Here is an 18,603-nt window from a genome sequence, read left to right as displayed (position 1 = left end):
TGGACCAGTTGCCATTCGCACCAGCAGTGCAGGAGGGTTCCTTTGACCCCACACCCTCTCCAGCATTTGCTGCTGTTACCTTTTCTGATGTATGACATTCTCACAGGAGTGAAGTGGTATCTCATTGTTGTCTTTATTTGCATTTCTCTGACAATCAGAGACTTGGAGCATTTTTTCATGTGTTTCTCGGCCTTCTGGATCTCTTCCGTGGTGAATATTCTGTCCATGTCCTCCCCCCCCCCCATTTTTGGATGGGGTTATTTGTTGTCTTGTTGAGTTTGGCAAGCTCTTTTTATATGTTGGTTATCTGATGTATGGCATGTAAAGATCTTCTCCCATTCTGTGAGGGGTCTTTTGGCTTGGGTAGTGGTTTCTTTTGCTGTGAAGAAGCTTTTTAATTTGATGTAGTCCCAAGTTTATACTTGCCTTAATCTTCTTTGTAATTGGATTCATTTCATTGAAGATGTCTTTAAAATGTATGCGGAAAAGAGTTCTGCCAATATTTTCCTCTAAGCTGATAGTTTGTGGTCTAACATCCAAGTCCTTGATCCACGTAGAATTTACTTTTGTAATTGGTGAAATACAGTGATTCAGTTTCATTCTTCTGCATGTTTCAACCCATTGTTTCCAACACCATTTGTTGAAGAGACTCTGCTTTCCCCATGTAATAGTCTGGGCCCCTTTGTCAAAGATTAGATGTCCATAGGTGTGGGGGCTGTTTTTATTTTTTACCAGAGTACTGTTCAGTTCTGGCTTATGGTGGTGTGGGAGATTGAACCTGGGACTTTGGAGCCTCAGGCATAAGAGTCTCGTTGCATAACTGTTATGCTATCTACCCTTGCCCCCAAATAAATATTACATTGTGATTATAAATTCATGTTAGGTATGAAAGTGAAAGAAAGCAACTTACCTTAGTTTATTTAATAATTTTAAGTTAATAAAGTACAGTATTGATATTGAAGTATTTCACTTTTAACTCAAAGTTTTGACCTATCAAGTTGTCCCAGCCGATGTGTTTTTGAAAATATGTATGGAAAAAATTGGGATCATTGTATATCTGGACATACTTAGACTCAGTAATTAAAATTAATTAACATTAGACTATTTTTACTCTACTTTGACTCATAGACATACACTTATTAAATATTACTTATGTATTTTTATTTGGGGAATTTATTTATTTTAATTTTTAAGTACTTATTTATTTTCCCTTTTGTTGCCCTTGTTGTTATGTGGTATGTGAATTTGTATGACATTTTCCTGATTGGCATGCAGTGTGAATATTTATATTAGCCTTCATCCTAATTGGTCAATTTTTCCATTACAGATAATTTATTTTATTTTTTAACTATCATTATTTATTTATTGGATAGAGAAAACCAGAAATAGATGGGGGGGGGAACACCTGCAACACTGCTTCACCACTTGCAAAGCTTTTCCCCTGTAGGGGGATGGAACCTGGATCCTTAAGCACTGTAACATGTGCGTTCAACCAGATGTGCCACCACCCAGCCCCCTACAATTTTTTTTTCAAATTATTTTTAATGAAATTAAAGGGCCACTCTTAGCATTAGTAAAGTTGAACAGTTTAGTTATATTGTAAAATATCACTGAAGAAAACCTCTTTTCAAATAAGCAGAAGACAGAAATAATGAATAACATTTGTTTTCACAACCTTAAAATTTTTAGATGCTTTCAGCAGGACCCTATTGTGACACTTAGCAGGGAGTTAGAATGGGGCTATGTGTTTATTGTTGGGGGGGGGGGATGGAATAAAAATGCATTATCTGAAAAATACTGCACAACAGTTGCTTTAATGCCTCTGCCTTCTCTGCTCATCCTTGAATATCCATCTCATTTTGGCTCATGCTCAAGATTTAAGTTTCAGATCATGACAGGCTTAGCAGAATAGTGCAGACTGGAACATCTAATCCCACCCAGCTTGCCCTAAAATGGTCCCTGAATTCATCTAACTTCTGAGCCTGCTTCTGCCTGAAACCATTTCTAGAAGAACAAGGTCTAGAAAATGAATGCCACCCTTTACTCCAAGCTGAATTTAGGTTTTACTTCACAATTTTTTCTTACAGAATTTTCATCTTCCCACATACTATCGATTCAAACAGATTGCCTAAATTTTTCTAGAAAGATATGAGAGGACATGTCTCTGTGTTTTTATGGCTCGGGTAGTTATTACTCTTGAAGGATCTTACCTGTACTGGAGAAATCAACACCAGTCCCTGGCATTTTTTCAGTAGCTTTGCATCCAAGGGCTTATGATGAATTTCTTTCAAATGTGCTTTTATGTGTGAGCATTCTCCTTTTAATACAGTGTCTATGCAGAAGTAAATTTTTGTAAGATGACTTCCTGCTGAGGTAACTGTCCTCCAAAAGAAAGTATTAGCTGAAGGAGTCCTCAAGGGAGAGCCACCATGAAGTTCATGTGTCTTGAGTTCTTTTCAGATACTGGCAAAAGGCCAGACCTAAAGAATTGCTACAATGAATAACTGAGAAACATGGCAGGTTGCCAGACGAGAGACAGACAGTCATTTATGAAGTGATGGTTTTTATAGACTCCCCGTAATCCTACCTACCACTTAACCTGAAGCCTGTGGTCTCTGGGAGAAAAATAAATAAATAAATAACCAGATTACTTTCATACTGAACGAAGGTCAAAACAAACACTGTATTTAGGTTTTCAAGATATATGTCAGTCTTTTCAAAAACATTTCAGGAGCCCAGGCAGTAGTGCAGCGGGCTAAGCACCCAACACTAAGCACAAGGACTGCACAAGGATCCTGGTTCTAGCTCCTGTCTCCCCACCTGCAAGGTTGGTCACTTCACAGCGGTGAAGCAGGTCTGCAGGTGTCTATCTTTCTCTCCCCCTCTGTCTTCCTCTCCTTTCTAGATTTCTCTCTGTCCTATCCAACAACAACCACAGCAATAACAATAATAATAACAACAACAACAATGATAAACAACAAGGGCAACAAAAGGGGAAAAAAATAGCCTCCAAGAGCAGTGGACTCGTAGTACAGACACCAAGCCCCAGTGATAACCCTGGAGTCAAAAAAAGAAAGAAAGAAAGAAAGAAAGAAAGAAAGAAAGAAAGAAAGAAAGAAAGAAAGAAAAGAAGAAAGGAAGGAAGAAAGAAGGAAGGAAGGAAGGAAGAAAGAAAGGAAGAAAGAAAGGAAGAAAGAAAGGAAGAAAGAAAAACTTTTCAGTATTGTATTTTATTAAATAGCCTTTGTGTGGTCATGTGCCTGTAACTTACACTTTTCCTGAATCTTGAGGCGCTTACTGCTCCTCCGATTGTCATTAATGGTTCTTCCTTGTACCTTGTCTTGGGCTTTGTAATGTTGTCTGCAACTGCTCTCATTAATTCCTATTCCTCAGAATTTGATTTCCTTAAATATGGTAAGAAGTATATCACTTAATATGAAAATGCGAGAATATTCAAAGAAAGTATTGATAAACTGAAAAAAAAGTGGTTGGCACAAGTATCTTCTGAATATTTTCTTGTAAGTTGATTTGTCTTAGGAGAAAATAAAACTGACATTTGAGCCTGGAGATACCTTATCAGGGAGTCCAGCAGTGGTGCACCTGGTTAAGCACACACAGTACGAAGCACGAGGATCTGGGTTCAGCCCCTGCTCCCCACCTGCAGACGGACATTTCATGAGCAGGTGAATCAGGTCTGTAGGTGTCAATCTTTCTTTCTTTTTTTTTTTAATAATTTATTTCTTTATTGGGGAATTAATGTTTTACATTCAACAGTAAATACAATAGTTTGTACATGCATAACATTCCCCAGATTCCCATTTAACAATACAACCCCCACTATGTCATTCATCATCTTTCATGGACCTGTATTCTCCCCACCCAACCACCCACCCCAGAGTCTTTTACTTTGGTGCAATACGCCAATTCCATTTCAGGTTCGACTTGTGTTTTCTTTTCTAATCTTGTTTTTCAACTTCGGCCTGAGAGTGAGATCATCCCATATTCATCCTTCAGTTTCTGACTTATTTCACTCAACATGATTTTTTCAAGGTCCATCCAAGATCGGCTGAAAACGGTGAAGTCACCATTTTTTACAACTGAGTAGTATTCCATTGTGTATATATACCACAACTTGCTCAGCCATTCATCTGTTGTTGGACACCTGGGTTGCTTCCAGGTTTTGGCTATTACAAATTGTGCTGCCAAGAACATATGTGTACACAGATCTTTTTGGATGGATGTGTTGGGTTCCTTAGGATATATCCCCAGGAGGGGAATTGCAGGATCATAGGGTAGGTCCATTTCTAGCCTTCTGAGAGTTCTCCAGACTGTTCTCCACAGAGGTTGGACCAATTGACATTCCCACCAGCAGTGCAGGAGGGTTCCTTTGACCCCACACCCTCTCCTGCATTTGCTGCTGTTACCTTTTCTGATGTATGACATTCTCACAGGAATGAAGTGATATCTCATTGTTGTCTTGATTTGCATTTCTCTGACAATCAGAGACTTGGAGCATTTTTTCATGTGTTTCTCGGCCTTTTGGATCTCTTCTGTGGTGAATGGTGTCAATCTTTCTTTCTCTCCCCACCCCTCTCAATTTTTCTGTCTTAACCAATAAAATGGAAAAAATGACCATCAGGAGAAGTGCATTCCATATGGAAGCAATAGAAATAGTAGAAAAGTACAGTGGTGTCTCTCCTCAACCATCCTTGCGCTCGCGCACACACACACACACACACACACACACACACACACACACACACACTGGCTGCACCTAGAGAAAATAGCTCAGCTGGTAGAGCATAGGACTTGCATACCTGAGGCTCCTGATTCTATTCCTTCTGCCATATGTACTGAAATAGTGCTCTGGCTTTTTTTTTTTTAAGATTTTATTTATTCATGAGAAATGATAGGAGAGAGAGAAAGAGAATCAGACATCACTCTGGTACTTATGCTCCTGAGGATTGAACTTGGGACCTCATGCTGAGAGTCCACTGGACCACTTCTGGCTTCTTTTTCATGTGAAATTCTGTCTTCTTTCTCCCTTTCTATCTCTCCCTCCCCTCTCATTCAGTGGTCTCACACATATGTGAGAGGTCCTGAGTTCACTCCCAGCACCAAATGAGTATTTTTGTGATATTTATCAATGTCTTCTGTTAAGTTATGCAGAGTAGATTATAGTTGACACCCACTGCATCTTTTGCTTACACCTTGAAGTGAGCAATAAAAAATAAGACTTCATGAAATGTCATCTACAGATTCATTTTAGATTTCTTTTAAAATTAATTAGTTGTAGGACCGGCCAAGTAGCTCACCTGGATAGTGTGTTGCTTTGCCATGTGCACAACCCAATGTCAAGCCCGGCCCCTACTTACTGAACAAAGCTTTGGTACTGTGTAAGTCTCTCTCTCTCCCTCTCTCTCTCTATCTCTCTCTCTATCTCTACCCCTCTGCCTCCCTGTCTGAAAAAGGAAAGAAAGAATGAATGAAAGAGTGTAAGAAAGAAAGAATTAAAAAAAAACATTTGTAAATCATAAAAGCTTAATGCTATAGCTACAGTAATTACTCAAGATTGTTATGGAATTTTCTTAATCAAAACATTTAAGATCAATACATTAATGAACTGAAATTCTGAAATTTGGAACCTGGTAGAGAGCACATATATACCATGTGCAAGGACCCCAGTGCAAGCCTCTGGTCCCCACCTACACAGTGGAAGCTTCATAAACAGTGAAACAGTGCTACAGGTGTCTCTCTTTCTGCCTCTCTATCTCCCCTTCTCTCTCAACTTCTCTGTCTCTAGTAAAACTTTAAAAAATCAGGTGGTGGGTGGAGGGGGAGACAAGGTGGTGGGTGGTGCGCCAAATGGAGCACACACATTACAAGTGCACAAGGACCCAGATCCAAGCCCTCAGTCTCCACCTGCAGAGAGGAAGTTTCATGAGAGGTGAAGCAGGTCTGCAGTCATGTCTCTTTTTCTTTCTGTCTATCTCCTTTTCCTTTCTAGATATCTTTCTAACTCTACCAAATAAAAAACAAATAAATAATAAAAAACTTAAAAAATCAGAATACCTTAAACTTACACAGTGATATTGTCAGTTATTTTCAAAACTGAAAATAATGTGAAGTTTGAAACTGTCTTTGAAAAATTGGAATAATATCATACCTCGCAAGGTCAGAGATCTTAAATCTCTAACAATGGAAATCTACTGTTACTGGCAATTTGTTATTTGCTGAACTTAATAGGATGCCTCATTCTATAAAAGCAGTACAGCATTTTATCCAGATAGTGCAGCAAGCAAGTAGTAAGACCTAAAAAAGACATCTTCAAGTACTTAATCAAATAGTTTCTACTTAGACCTAGATACCTTCTTCACCTATTTCCTATTTCACTTCCCTCAGTCACTCCAAGGCTAACCTTGTCAGATAAAGTAAGAACTATAAAATCTGAATAAGGGCAAGAGATCAGCAGACTTTAACAACGGCTTTTTTGGGTCACTACCAGGCCACCCCATCATCCCGGGCCCTAGTCAGGGAATCCTGGGAATCCCGCACAGATGTGATGGGCCTAGACCTCTAACAGATGTCTCTCTCCACCATTACTGGTCATCTCCATCAGGAACAACATCTTAAACCCTCTTGTAGGCCTCTTGCTGTCAGTGTGAAACAACAGTGATAGAAACTGCCCCACTCTCCTGAAAGGAGGCTTGGGCAACATACTCTGCCACTCCAAGAAGACAGGTCCTGAAATGAGTACAACGTAGAATGTTCCTAGCTATGACCAAGGAATGCGAGCTCAGACCTACAGAGCTGCAAAGGTTACATAGGTTTCTGTGATGCGTATGGGCCCCAGACCAGATTGATGGAGTTTATGGGTAATGGCATTTGTATAATTTCCCCAAATTTGGGGGCTACTCTCTTCCCAGATGCAGCTTTCTTATCCTATTTCCAACTCTGACACCATCTCCACAGATAATACCTTTAGCCCACCTGCATGTTAGCTGTCAGGCTCAGGGAAAAACTAGTGACGTCATGGACCCCTTGGCATATACCTAAAATAGACCCACCAGCTTTTTCCAAAATGGAGGCAGCAAATCTCATCTGCTATATTCTTGCATTTAGGTTCCTGATTATTTAACAATTTGTTCTGCTTTATATTTTAATGCTTTACAGCCACCAAATTGCAGATGCTACCATGACACCAACCTGACTTCCCTGGGCAGCTGACTTCCCTGGGCAGACGACTTCAACGATGAGTCCTGGAACCCCTCCTCCCTAGAGTCCTGCCCCACTAGGGAAAGATAGAAACAGGCTGGGGGTATGGATTGACCTGTCAGTGCCCATGTCCAGCAGAAAAGCAATTACAGGATCCAGACCTCCCACTTCTGCACCCCATAATGATCCTGGGTCCATACTCACAGAGGGATAAAGAATAAAAGAGCTTCCAATGGAGGGTATCGGATACGAAACTCTGGTAGTATAAATTGTGTAGAATTGTAGCCCTCTTACCCTACAATCTTGTTCATCATTATTAAATCAATCAATCAAAGGAATAGAGAAGGACAATTCCAACTAGCAGCAAAACTAGTAAATGTTTATTATATAGAAATATCTTTATTTATTAACAAAAAAAAAATGTTAAAACTACCTCATAGTCCAAAGGTATCGTATAAAAAAAACATTTTGCAGGACCTGAGAGAGAACACAGAGTTATGCCTTTTATATGCAAGGGGACATATAAAAGGTCTCATTTTCAGTCCTTGTCACCACCATATGTCAGAGATGAGCAGTGCTGTGGTTAAAAAAAAAAATTGTAAAGGGCCTGGGGAGATAGTATAGTGGTTAGGCAAAACTCGTTCATGCCTGAGGCTCTGAGGTTCTAGGTTCAAGCCAGAGCTGAGCAGTTCTCTGGTATTTGGTATCTCTCTCTCTCTGCCCACCTCCACCCCCAAATACTTCTTTCTGTAACTCAGAAAGCTTCCAATGGAGAGGATGGGACACAGAACTCTGGTGGTGGGAACTGTATGGAATTGTACCCCTGTTATCTTCTAATCATATTAATCACTAACAAAATAGATAAATGAATAAATAAATATTTTTAGTAAGGTTGACTTTCCAAATACTAGCAGTGACATTAAAAAAAAAAACTGTAAGGTTTCAGAGATCATCAGGCTACATCAAATAAGTAAACTATTCCTCAGGATTATTTGTTTGCTTTGGTGATAGGAAAATATTACACAGTCCAAACCTAGCTTTGGAAATAATGATATACATATGAAAATAAAGTGGAATTCAAGAGAGAATATGAGGAGTTAAAAAAAAAAGTGTTATAGATAGCCTACAATCAGTGCTAGAGGAACTGGAGCAGTATAAGCCTCGTTTCTTTAGGTATTTGTCCCGAAGGAGGAGTTAGCAGTGGGCTGAGTAGCTGATTTAGCATGGTAAACACTGGGGATAAGAGAGAGCCTTAGGCAAAGTAGTAGTATGCAACCGTGAACATAGAAAGCTGTGAGATGATCTGTACAGGAAACAGCACTGCACGTTATGGGATATTTTATTTTCTGTTTTTAAGCTTCTAGTGGGTTTCTGAGAAAATGAGGTGACTTTAAAGTGGTCATAGTTGGGGCCGGGCGGTGGCGCACCTGGTTGAGTGCACATGTTACAGTGCACAAGGACCCAGATTCAAGCCCCAGGTCCCCACCTGCAGGGGGAAAGCTTTGCAAGTGGTGAAGCAGGGCTGCAGGTGTCTCTCTGTCACTCCCCCTCACTATTTCCCCCCTTCCCTCTCAATTTCTGGCTGTCTCTATCCAATAAATAAATAAGATAATAAAAAAATAAAAATAAATAAAGTGGTTACAGTTGAATCAATTCCGCAAAAACAACAGGCTGTAGAAACATAGCAACATAATTATGAGCTGCTTCTGCCTCCAAATCTTTCATCTAAAAATAATCACAATGACTACATCTTAGGAAAACAAAGTCATTACCTATTCTTGTGCTCCAGCTATCTTGGTAGTCACTTACTGGAAAACGGATCATGGGTAAAAGCACCACATGTTTTTTCAAACACTGCTTGCCATTCTTAACCTTAACTGAGTTAAGTAATTTTAACACTTTCAGTCTCCAGGCATTCACTCAAGTGTTAATCATGACTTGGTGAAAAACCAACCCTTCATAGTTACAGGATCTTGCCTGTGTCCCTCAAGGGACCCATTCCTGGCACCCCTTACATATGATGTTCCTGCAGGGAGTGTATCTTCTTATTGTGTAGAAAAGAGAGGGAAGCAAGGAGGGAGGTATGTGTGAATGGGAAGACAGATGTTGGGTAAAATAATTGAACAATTGAACCTGTATGCTTCACTCCTCCCCACATATACCAGCTGCTCTTTGCCCAACTTCCTCGAGTTAGATAAATATTCATTAAATAATATATGATGACGACAGGAAGAATGATGATAGGCTGTAGCTGATAGAATAACTACTCTGTGCTAGGAGTTTTTATGCACTACCCCTAATTGTCATAAGCATTCTGATGAGTCAGCACCTCAGATGATAGGGTGCTTAGTTTCTGCAACTGACTCTAGGGTTTTGGGGGATTTTTTGGTGGTTTATCCTTTAAGATCAGAGTGAAATAAAAGTGTTTTCTTTTTTTTTTAATTTTTTTTAAATATTTATTTTATTTATTCCCTTTTGTTGCCCTTGTTGTTTTATTGTTGTAGTTATTATTGTTGTTGTCGTTGTTGGATAGGACAGACAGAAATGGAGAGAGGAGGGGAAGACAGAGAGAGAGGGGAGAGAAAGATAGACACCTGCAGATCTGCTTCACCGCCTGTGAAGCGACTCCCCTGCAGGTGGGGAGCCGGGGTTGGAACCGGGATCCCTATGCCGGTCCTTGTGCTTTGCGCCACCTGCGCTTAACCCGCTGCGCTACAGCCCGACTCGCCATAAAAGTGTTTTCATGATAAAAATGTTTGCTTGCCATCTCACACACCAGTGAGGAATCTGTTGCTCCTTGCTACATGTCCGCGCTTCTCTTCTTCATCTGCCTGTTTTCCCTCTCATTCTTGAGCCCATCGTCCATATTCTGAATATGGGAACGGCAGTCATGTCAATGTGGAGACTTCCATGGAAGCACAAAAAAGCAAGCTGAAAAGAAAGATTACGGTGATTATTTCTTCTGAGACTAATATGGAGGTGGCTCTGAGTTCTAGACTGCCCTGCCTAGTTTTTCTTTAAAATGTATTTATTAAAATGAAGAAAGACGCTAAACTAGGTTATCATTGCTTGATAAATATTATTCATCAAAAATATGGAATTTACAGGCATGGGTGGTGGTGTACCTGGTTGAGTGCACATGTTATCATGTGCAAGGACTCACCTGCAGGGGGAAAACTTTCGAATAATGAAGCAGTGTTAGAGGTGTCTTTCTGTCTCTCTTCCTCTCTATCTCCCCGTTCCCTCTAGATTTCTGGCTGTCTCTATTCAATAAATATAATACAAAAATATATATGTAAAGAATATAGAATTTATGTTCATTTATTTTATGTTCCAAATTCTGATACAAGATTTGCTATCCTGAATGAACTCATCATCAGGATAAGATGCCCTACTAGGATAACTACTAGGACTGGAGAGCCAGTATAATGGCTACAGAAAAAGATTTTCATGTTTGAGGCTCCAAAGTCCTAAGTTGATTCCCCCGTACTACCATAAGCCAAAACTGATCAGTGCTCTAAGAGAAAAGAAAGAAGAGAGAGAAAAAGAAAGAACAAGAAGAGAAGAGAGAAATTACTAATAAGTTGTTTGTTGTTTTTGTTGTTGTTGTTGCTGTTTGGTATTTTGGTGGGGGGAGAAGAATCCCTTTGCTTTAAAGTAATAAATTAACATATTCATTTAGAACTAGATTTGATTGTTTTCCTGTTGTTGTTATTTGTCATTACAGGAGCTTCACTACTCCAAGCCAACTTTCTTGATAGAAAGACAGAGGGAAAAGCACCAGAGCACTGAAGCTTGAACCTCAGGTGTATATTTCACAAAGCACCATGTGTAAGGTATCGTGTCAGACCTTGGAACTAGATCTTATGTATGCATCAAATCAGTTGTTTTCAAGCTAAAAATCTAGGGTATCATTTGGAAACAATGAAAGTTTTTAATTGCATGAGAAAACTATACACTGTTAGGTACCTATTTTGCACATTGGAGTTTGACGATGAAATTTCATTTAGACAAAAAAAAAAAAGGGAGCCTCATTGCCAAGATTTCATTTTTCTATTTACAAAGCATTGAGACCAAGACAAATTAGATAATTAGCTGAAATGACAAAGAGCAGTCTTAAAATGAAGTCACCACTACCAGCACTGTCCTTGATAGACCTACCAAGTCAGTGAGCCTGAAAAAAAAAAAAAAAGATAGACATCCAGGCCCATGTAGCCCTGAGTAAACTATACACTCCTATTGTGAATTTACGAGCAAGCTTTAAGTCAAAAGGTTCTACTAAACTATTGACTTTAACATTATTGTTTATAGAATCAGATGCAACATCGTCCATCTAGCTTTCATCTCACAATAGTCTCCCAAGATGGGCAGAACAAATATCTTCCATTCTTTATTTTGTAAGAGATATAAAATAGTTTCAATACTATTCCTCATCAAGCAAACATGTTAATAGGTTTAAAAGAAAAAAAAAAACCCTTCAAATTCCAATCTTCTGACATTTAAAAAGACTGGGCTCAATTCATTTTATCATATCCTACTTGATCCAAATAGAAAGAATATCCATTGCCTGTGTAGACAAAAGTCCAGTGATAGTGTTAAAATAAGACTGCTCCCCAAATTGACAGACTTAAAAGGTAGAGGACAAGAAGTTAGATGGTAGCACAGTGGGTTAAGTGCACGTGGACCGACGTAAGGATCCCCCAGTTTGAGCCCCGGCTCCCCACCTTTAGGGGAGTCGCTTCTCAGGTTGTGAAGCGGGTCTACAAGTGTCTAAATTTCTCTCCCTCTCTCTGCCTTCCCCTCCTCTCTCCATTTCTCTCTGTCCTATCCAAAAACAACGACATAAAACAACAACAACAATAATAACTACAACAACAAAACAAGGGCAACAAAAGGGAACAAATAAATAAAATATTTTTAAAAAAGAAGAAAAATTTAAAAAAAGGTAGGGGTCAAATATTAGATCCCAACTAGGAATTCTGCTAGGCATGAATAGCTGCTGAACTCTACAGTGGTCAAAAGATAACCCACAGTTCCTACAAGTATGCTTATCTGTAGTCTGAAAACAGTGACTTGCATCCAGATGAGCACATGGTTTTCAAATGAATATACAAATTCTTTTGTTTGGGCCAGGCAGTAGCACACCCAGTTAAATGCACATAGTTCAAAGCACAAGGACCTGTGCAAGGATCTGGTTGGAGCCCCCAGCTCCCCACCTAAGGGGGGATGCTTCACAAGTGGCAAAGCAGGTCTGCAGTTGTCTATCTATCTCTCTCCCTCTCTATCTCTCTCCCCCTTCAATTTTTCTCTGTCTTATCTAATAAAATGGAAAAGATGGCTGCCAGGAGCGGTGGACTCATAGTGCTGGCACCAAGCCCCAGCAATAACCCTGGAGGTAAATAAATTAAAAATAAAATTCTTTTGTTCAATAGTGCATATCTTATTTGAAACCATAGTTAACTTCATAAAAATGTGTTTTGCCCTTCTGTATTTCTCAATCAAATTCTACTAAAATTGTCATTACTATTATGTGGTCTCTAATGATAATTTTTTTAGATTACAAAATGGGATCACACTGGAAAATTTGGGATCTGTCAAAGGCTAAAAGGGAAGAGAGCAATATTAAAGGTGGAAAATGATTGTTTAAAAAGGTAGTTTGTATATTTTCCTATATTTCTATTTTAAAGTTCTAGAACTCAATTATTGCTCTTTGAGTTTCATGTTGAAGTACTGCTTGTCTGGCTTATGTGCGGCCAGCTCATTCTCAGAAAAACTATCCTCTAGCCTAGTCCTACATTCCACTAAGATAATATCATCTACAGGGGTCAAGTTTCTTGCTGGGGAAGCCAATTTGCAGAAGTAAACAAAATGGAAGTAATATCATTCAATGTTAAAGAAACTGTCAAACTCAGATAGGACATTAACAAGTACTACTAGTTATTAATTATCTCTGCAAAGAAAATATCCTGTCAATGGGACTTACAGAATTGAAATAGTAAACAGAACACCATACAAGGGGTTGTAAGCAATACCATCTAGGAAAAGGGAGGTAACAGATAGGCGGGTGGTGTCTGCTGGAGACTGCAGGAGGGACAGCTGTTGCCTTCTCTCAAAACAAACCCCCCTCTCCCTGAATTTCAGTCAGCTCTGCTTTTGAGGAGTAAGCCAAACAGATAGCCAGAGGTGATTTTCCTTAAGGAAGGCTGTGTGTGTGTGTGGGGGGGGGGGGGGGGATACTTAAACCAAAGGTCAACTTGAAAAGATACTGTTTTATATCTTTATTCCATCTTTGGCAGCCTTCTTCTGTTCAGCTCCCCCCCCCCCCCCCATTTGATTCTTTGTCAGATGTAGCCTGGAGACAATGGAAAGCAACTGGGACGCAAACAAAACACTTCCTTGGGAAACATGACCTATTTTTAAATAACTCACAGCCTGTAAATATTTTCTTTTTAAAAGACCCTTTGGAAACTTTGTGTTTTTTTTTTCCTTTTGCAAGTCAGAAATTAGAACTTAAAGCCTCTTTTCAATGTCCTGTCAAAACCCTTATATCTGCAGTCAAGCTGGGCTTTTACCTCTCAAGTTAGAGGTTTTGGTCCTTACTTTATACATATACCATGATTCCATGTAAGGCTGAGGCAAAATATTGAAAGGAAACTTAGCAGTGCAACATTAAGTTCAACGTAACGGGCATTTGAATTGATTCATAGGCAAATTTCATAATCTCTCTGGACCCCAGACAACTCATCTGTAAAATGAAAGAACTGTACTAGTTAGCTTCGAAGTTTCCTTTCAAAACTGTATGATTCTTAGAGGTATGAAATGGCAAGTGAAGCACGGGAGGGTAAAACAAATACGATAGTGGTGATAGTTGGATTATTCCCACGTGTTCATTCCTTGCCTGATAATTACACAGCATTTGTCAAGTGACTTTGCAGTACCTTCCACCAGAGTAGGACACATATATTTCCCCACCCACTTCATGTTGCACATGACCTTGTGGTTTGCTTTGACTAGTTGAAGCTAGCACCTAGTTTGCAAGGAGAGGTTTTAAAACATGGCTTTGGTGCTACTTCCTTTGTTTTTGTAATCTCCTGGCTAGCCAATGGTTCAAGTACAAGGTGAAAGTTACTAAAACTTGAGTAAACAACTAGAAATTTTATTGATTATAAGTCTCTAAGAGCTATGATTGAAAAAAAATTAGTTTCTTGCTCTTCCTACTTTTTAAAGAGCATTTTTTATACTATTGTATGTCCACTGATCTAAAATCTCTTCGAGGATATTGAATTACATCAGAGACATCTAAGATACAGGTTGGCCATGAAATGTCCTCACTAGACCACCACAGCAGGGTTATTGTCAGAGAACACTGCACAATTAAAATTATCTTATTGAGCTTTCGGTGTAAAGAATGGTGTATTCTTAGCCATTCATAAGAGAAGCGACTCTTATGAAACTGAGTATGTTAACTGCAAGGATGGTGGTCATTATAATTTATAGTGTGGTCTTTGTGACAATCTCCTAGAGATTATCCTTTCTGGTTTCAGTAACTGAGAAAATGTGTTCATTCCAACCAGTTTCTTTTTTTAAAATCTATATTTGTGACTTATTGAGACTGTCTGTAAATCTTAAAATCAAATATATGGTCTTCCATAAAATGTGCATCTGGGTGACCAGGAAGCATACATTTTGCTCACCAACTTCTCTCCTAGTTTCAACTTCTTATTTTCAAGATTTTTTTAATTTAAATTTTTAAATTTATTATTGGATAGGACAGAGAGAAATTGAGAGGGGGAGATAAAGAGGAACACGGAAAAACACCTGCAGCCCTGCTTTTCCGCTTGTGAAGCAACCCCCTTGCAGGTGGGGAAGATATATATGTATTTTTTTTTTAATTAAAACAGTGCTCATCTCTGGCTTATAGTGGTGTGGGGGATTGAACTTGGGACTGTGTAACCTCAGGCATGAATCTCTTTGCCTAAGCATTATGCTATCTACTCCTGCCCTCAACTTATTTTTTTCAACTTATTTTTTCTATGTTCTGTTTCTTTTTCTCTTTCCCCCATTTTCTCTTACTATTCTTATTACATCAAGTATTGGTATAATGTATATATTTGTGACACCACCTTAATGTCATTTTATGACAACTAAAAAAAAAAAGAACAGCACTGTTAACAAAAAAATTTCTCAATTAGTATAATAATGACAAAATTACATCTCTAACCCACTAGCTCCTCTCTTACTAAAACTATAGATAAGGTATTCTTCTCCCCCCCCCCCATCTCTTTATTGACTCCAGAGTTACTACTGGGGCTTGATGCCTGCACTACAAATTCACTGCTTCAGGTGTCCATTTTTTTCATTTTATTGGATAGGACAAAGAGAAATTGAGAGAGGAGGAGAAGGCAGAAAAGGAGATAGACACCTGAAGACCTGCTTCACTGCTTGTGAAACAACCCCCACCACACCCCCTGCAGGTGGGAAACTGGGTGCTGGGGTCCTTGCACTGTCCTTGCCGCTTCCTACTATGTGCGCTTAATCCAGTGTGCCACCGCCTGGCCCTGATAAGGTATTTTTTCTCTAGTGTCTCTAGGAAGGTGTTATGCGTAAGCACTGATAGCCATTTGTACCACTTCAAAACCATCATGAAAACTATCTTCAAACTGAAAAATAAAGCTACTATTACAAAGAATTTGATGTTATTTTTAATTTTTTTTTTATATTTATTTTCCCTTTTGTTGCCCTTGTTTTTCATTGTTGTTGTAGTTATTATTGTTGTTATCACTGATGTTGTCATTGTTAGATAGGACAGAGAGAAATGGGGAGAGAAGGGGAAGACAAGGAGGGGGAAAGAAAGACAGACACCTGCAGACCTGTTTCACTGCCTGTGAAGGAACTCTCCTGCAGGTGGGGAGCCGGGGGCGATGTTATTTTTTAAACTCTCCAGTGAATTCTTTCCTTTAATATTTGTTGAACATCTCCTGCTACATGCACACATAACCCTAAGTGTTATGGGTAGTATGAAAATGAATAAAGTCCCACAATATATTTAAGAAACATGTTCCGTCAGATCATCTCTCAGGCCAAGAAGCATCCTAGCTTGATGGCCCTCTTCGTCTTTATCGGAGCTGGAGGTACTGGAACAGCACTGTATGTCATGCACCTGACATTGTTCAATCCAGATGTCAGTTGGGACAGAAAGAACAACCCAGAACCCTGGAACAAACTGGGTCCCAATGATCAGTACAAGTTCTACAACAGTGAATGTAGACTGCAGCAAACTGAAGAAAGGAGGTCCAGACTTCTAAGTGGAATATTTCACTATAAAGCTCCTTAAAATGAAGAGCTTCCAGAAGCCAATCGCACAATTTCCCACTTGCTGGGGCTAGCTTCGTGGGTGGGAGAGAGGATCCAGAACTCTCAGCAGTGTGGTAATACAATTCTTTATTCACAGGGAATGTCTCACAGTCAGTTGTGAGCACAGCTGGTTAAGCCACAGGCGCCAAACCACAATGGCTGCCTCCTGCTTTGCACGACAGCCCTTCTCCAGGTCAGGATGGGGGGAAAGAAAAGAGAGGGAAACCAGTAACAGAAGTGGGTTTTATGGGATAAAATCGGAAGTGGCAAGTCCTGATGGGAGATGGCTAGGAAAGGGGCTGGAGAAAAGAAAAAGGCAGGCTGGGAACTTCCTTAGCTACCGTTGCTATGGTTTTAGCTGGGGGGGGGGGGGCGGATTAGCAATACCCTGAGGGGATAATGTGGTCAGGAGACCTTTAGTCATTGATAAGACAAAGCAGAAGATTGGTATATAGATAAAGGGACTGGCCATACTAGCATAGGGTGGTTTGTGGGCCCTGCCTAACTCAACCACATCTGCATAATTTCCCAACACCCACTTAACCAGGAATTCTCTCCCCTTTAAGTACACAAAATCATGTTTGTGTATTATTGGGGTTTACACCAATCATATGAAACATATGAAATGTGAAAAAAAAAATTAGAAATGAGCCAGTTAACAAGATAAGGGCAAAATCAACTATAGGAATCACAGTAAAAAATAAATAAATAAAAATAAAAAACAGAATAATCACTCCATGTAAGGAAAAAGAAGTTGAATTAATCTAGATCATTAAATGGAAGCCAAGAACTGTCAATAGGAGGTAAACAGAACAGAAGTTGACTGATTGGAAGACACTGATTGGAGATTACATGTCTTAACTACAACTGAATACCCACATGGATATAAAAGTTGGGAAAACGTAAATTGGAACTTGGTATAAATTTCGGGAGATCTTCTATTAAAGTATACTATGTCTAGAAATAAATTTGAGATACACATGAGTCAAGAAGGGACAGGCCCAATCTCATTAACACTTTCAGAAATTTGCTACATAGCAATCTGCACAGAATAGCACATACAGCCCGAGATTAACTTGCTCTTTCTATTCTAAGTCTCCCTCTCTCTCTGTAGTTTAGTTCTCTTTCTACACACACACACACACACACACACACACACACACTCACTCACTCACACACTGACACACACACACTCACACACTGACACACATGCACACACAGATTCTATGGTATAGTAGTAAAATGCCTGCCTCTACCACTTACAACTATCTCTTTCCCTATTCCAACATCTGGAATCCAATTTATTAAAGCAAATCTTAGATTAAATGAGATTGGCCAAAGGAAAAAATGTAAGTGAATCTACCCATGAATTAATACAAAAACTAATCATACAAACAAAAATATTTTCAGAAAAATCTCAAAATACTAACTACAGAAAGAGGGTAGGTTATTACGATTTTTTCTTTCTTTCTTTCTTTCTTTCTTTCTTTCTTTCTTTCTTTCTTTCTTTCTTTCTTTGTTTTGCCTCCAGGGTTACTGCTGGGGGTTGGTGTCTGTACTACAAATCCACTGCTCCTGGAGGCTATTTTTTTGCTTTTGTTGCCCTTGTTTATTGTTCCTGTTATGGTTATTGCTATCGTTGTTGCTGGATAGGACAGAGAGAAATGGAGAAGAGGAGGGGAAGACAGAGAGGGGGAGACAAAGATAGACACACCTGCAGACCTGCCTCATTGCCTGTGAAGTGACCCCCCCTGCAGGTGGGGAGCCGGGGACTCGAACTGGGATCCTTCCTCCGATTTTTGTGCTTGGTGCCAGTGCACTTAACCCATTGCGCTACCTCCCAGCCCCCATTAACAAGAAATTTAAATATATATATATATATATATATATATATATAGTAAAAAGTCTGCTTTGTCATGCATGTGACTGAGTTTCAAGCCCAAAATATACTACATAGGAGTAAAAAGGGCACTGGGGGAAGTTTTGGTACAGTGGCCTCTCTCTCTCTCTTTTTTCTTTCTTTCTTTCCTTTTC

The 18,603-nt window shown here is 39.4% G+C and overlaps 1 pseudogene; it reads left to right on the top strand.

Annotated features, from left to right (window-relative positions):
• The first annotated feature begins 16,270 nt into the window (after window positions 1-16,270).
• LOC103111689 (cytochrome c oxidase subunit NDUFA4-like) lies at window positions 16,271-16,550 on the top strand (annotated as a pseudogene).
• Window positions 16,551-18,603: the final 2,053 nt, after the last annotated feature.

Source organism: Erinaceus europaeus, chromosome 4, assembly GCF_950295315.1.
Source record: "Erinaceus europaeus chromosome 4, mEriEur2.1, whole genome shotgun sequence".
In the NCBI taxonomy this organism is placed as follows: Eukaryota; Metazoa; Chordata; class Mammalia; order Eulipotyphla; family Erinaceidae; genus Erinaceus; species Erinaceus europaeus.
This window is presented reverse-complemented; position numbering and strand designations above follow the sequence as displayed.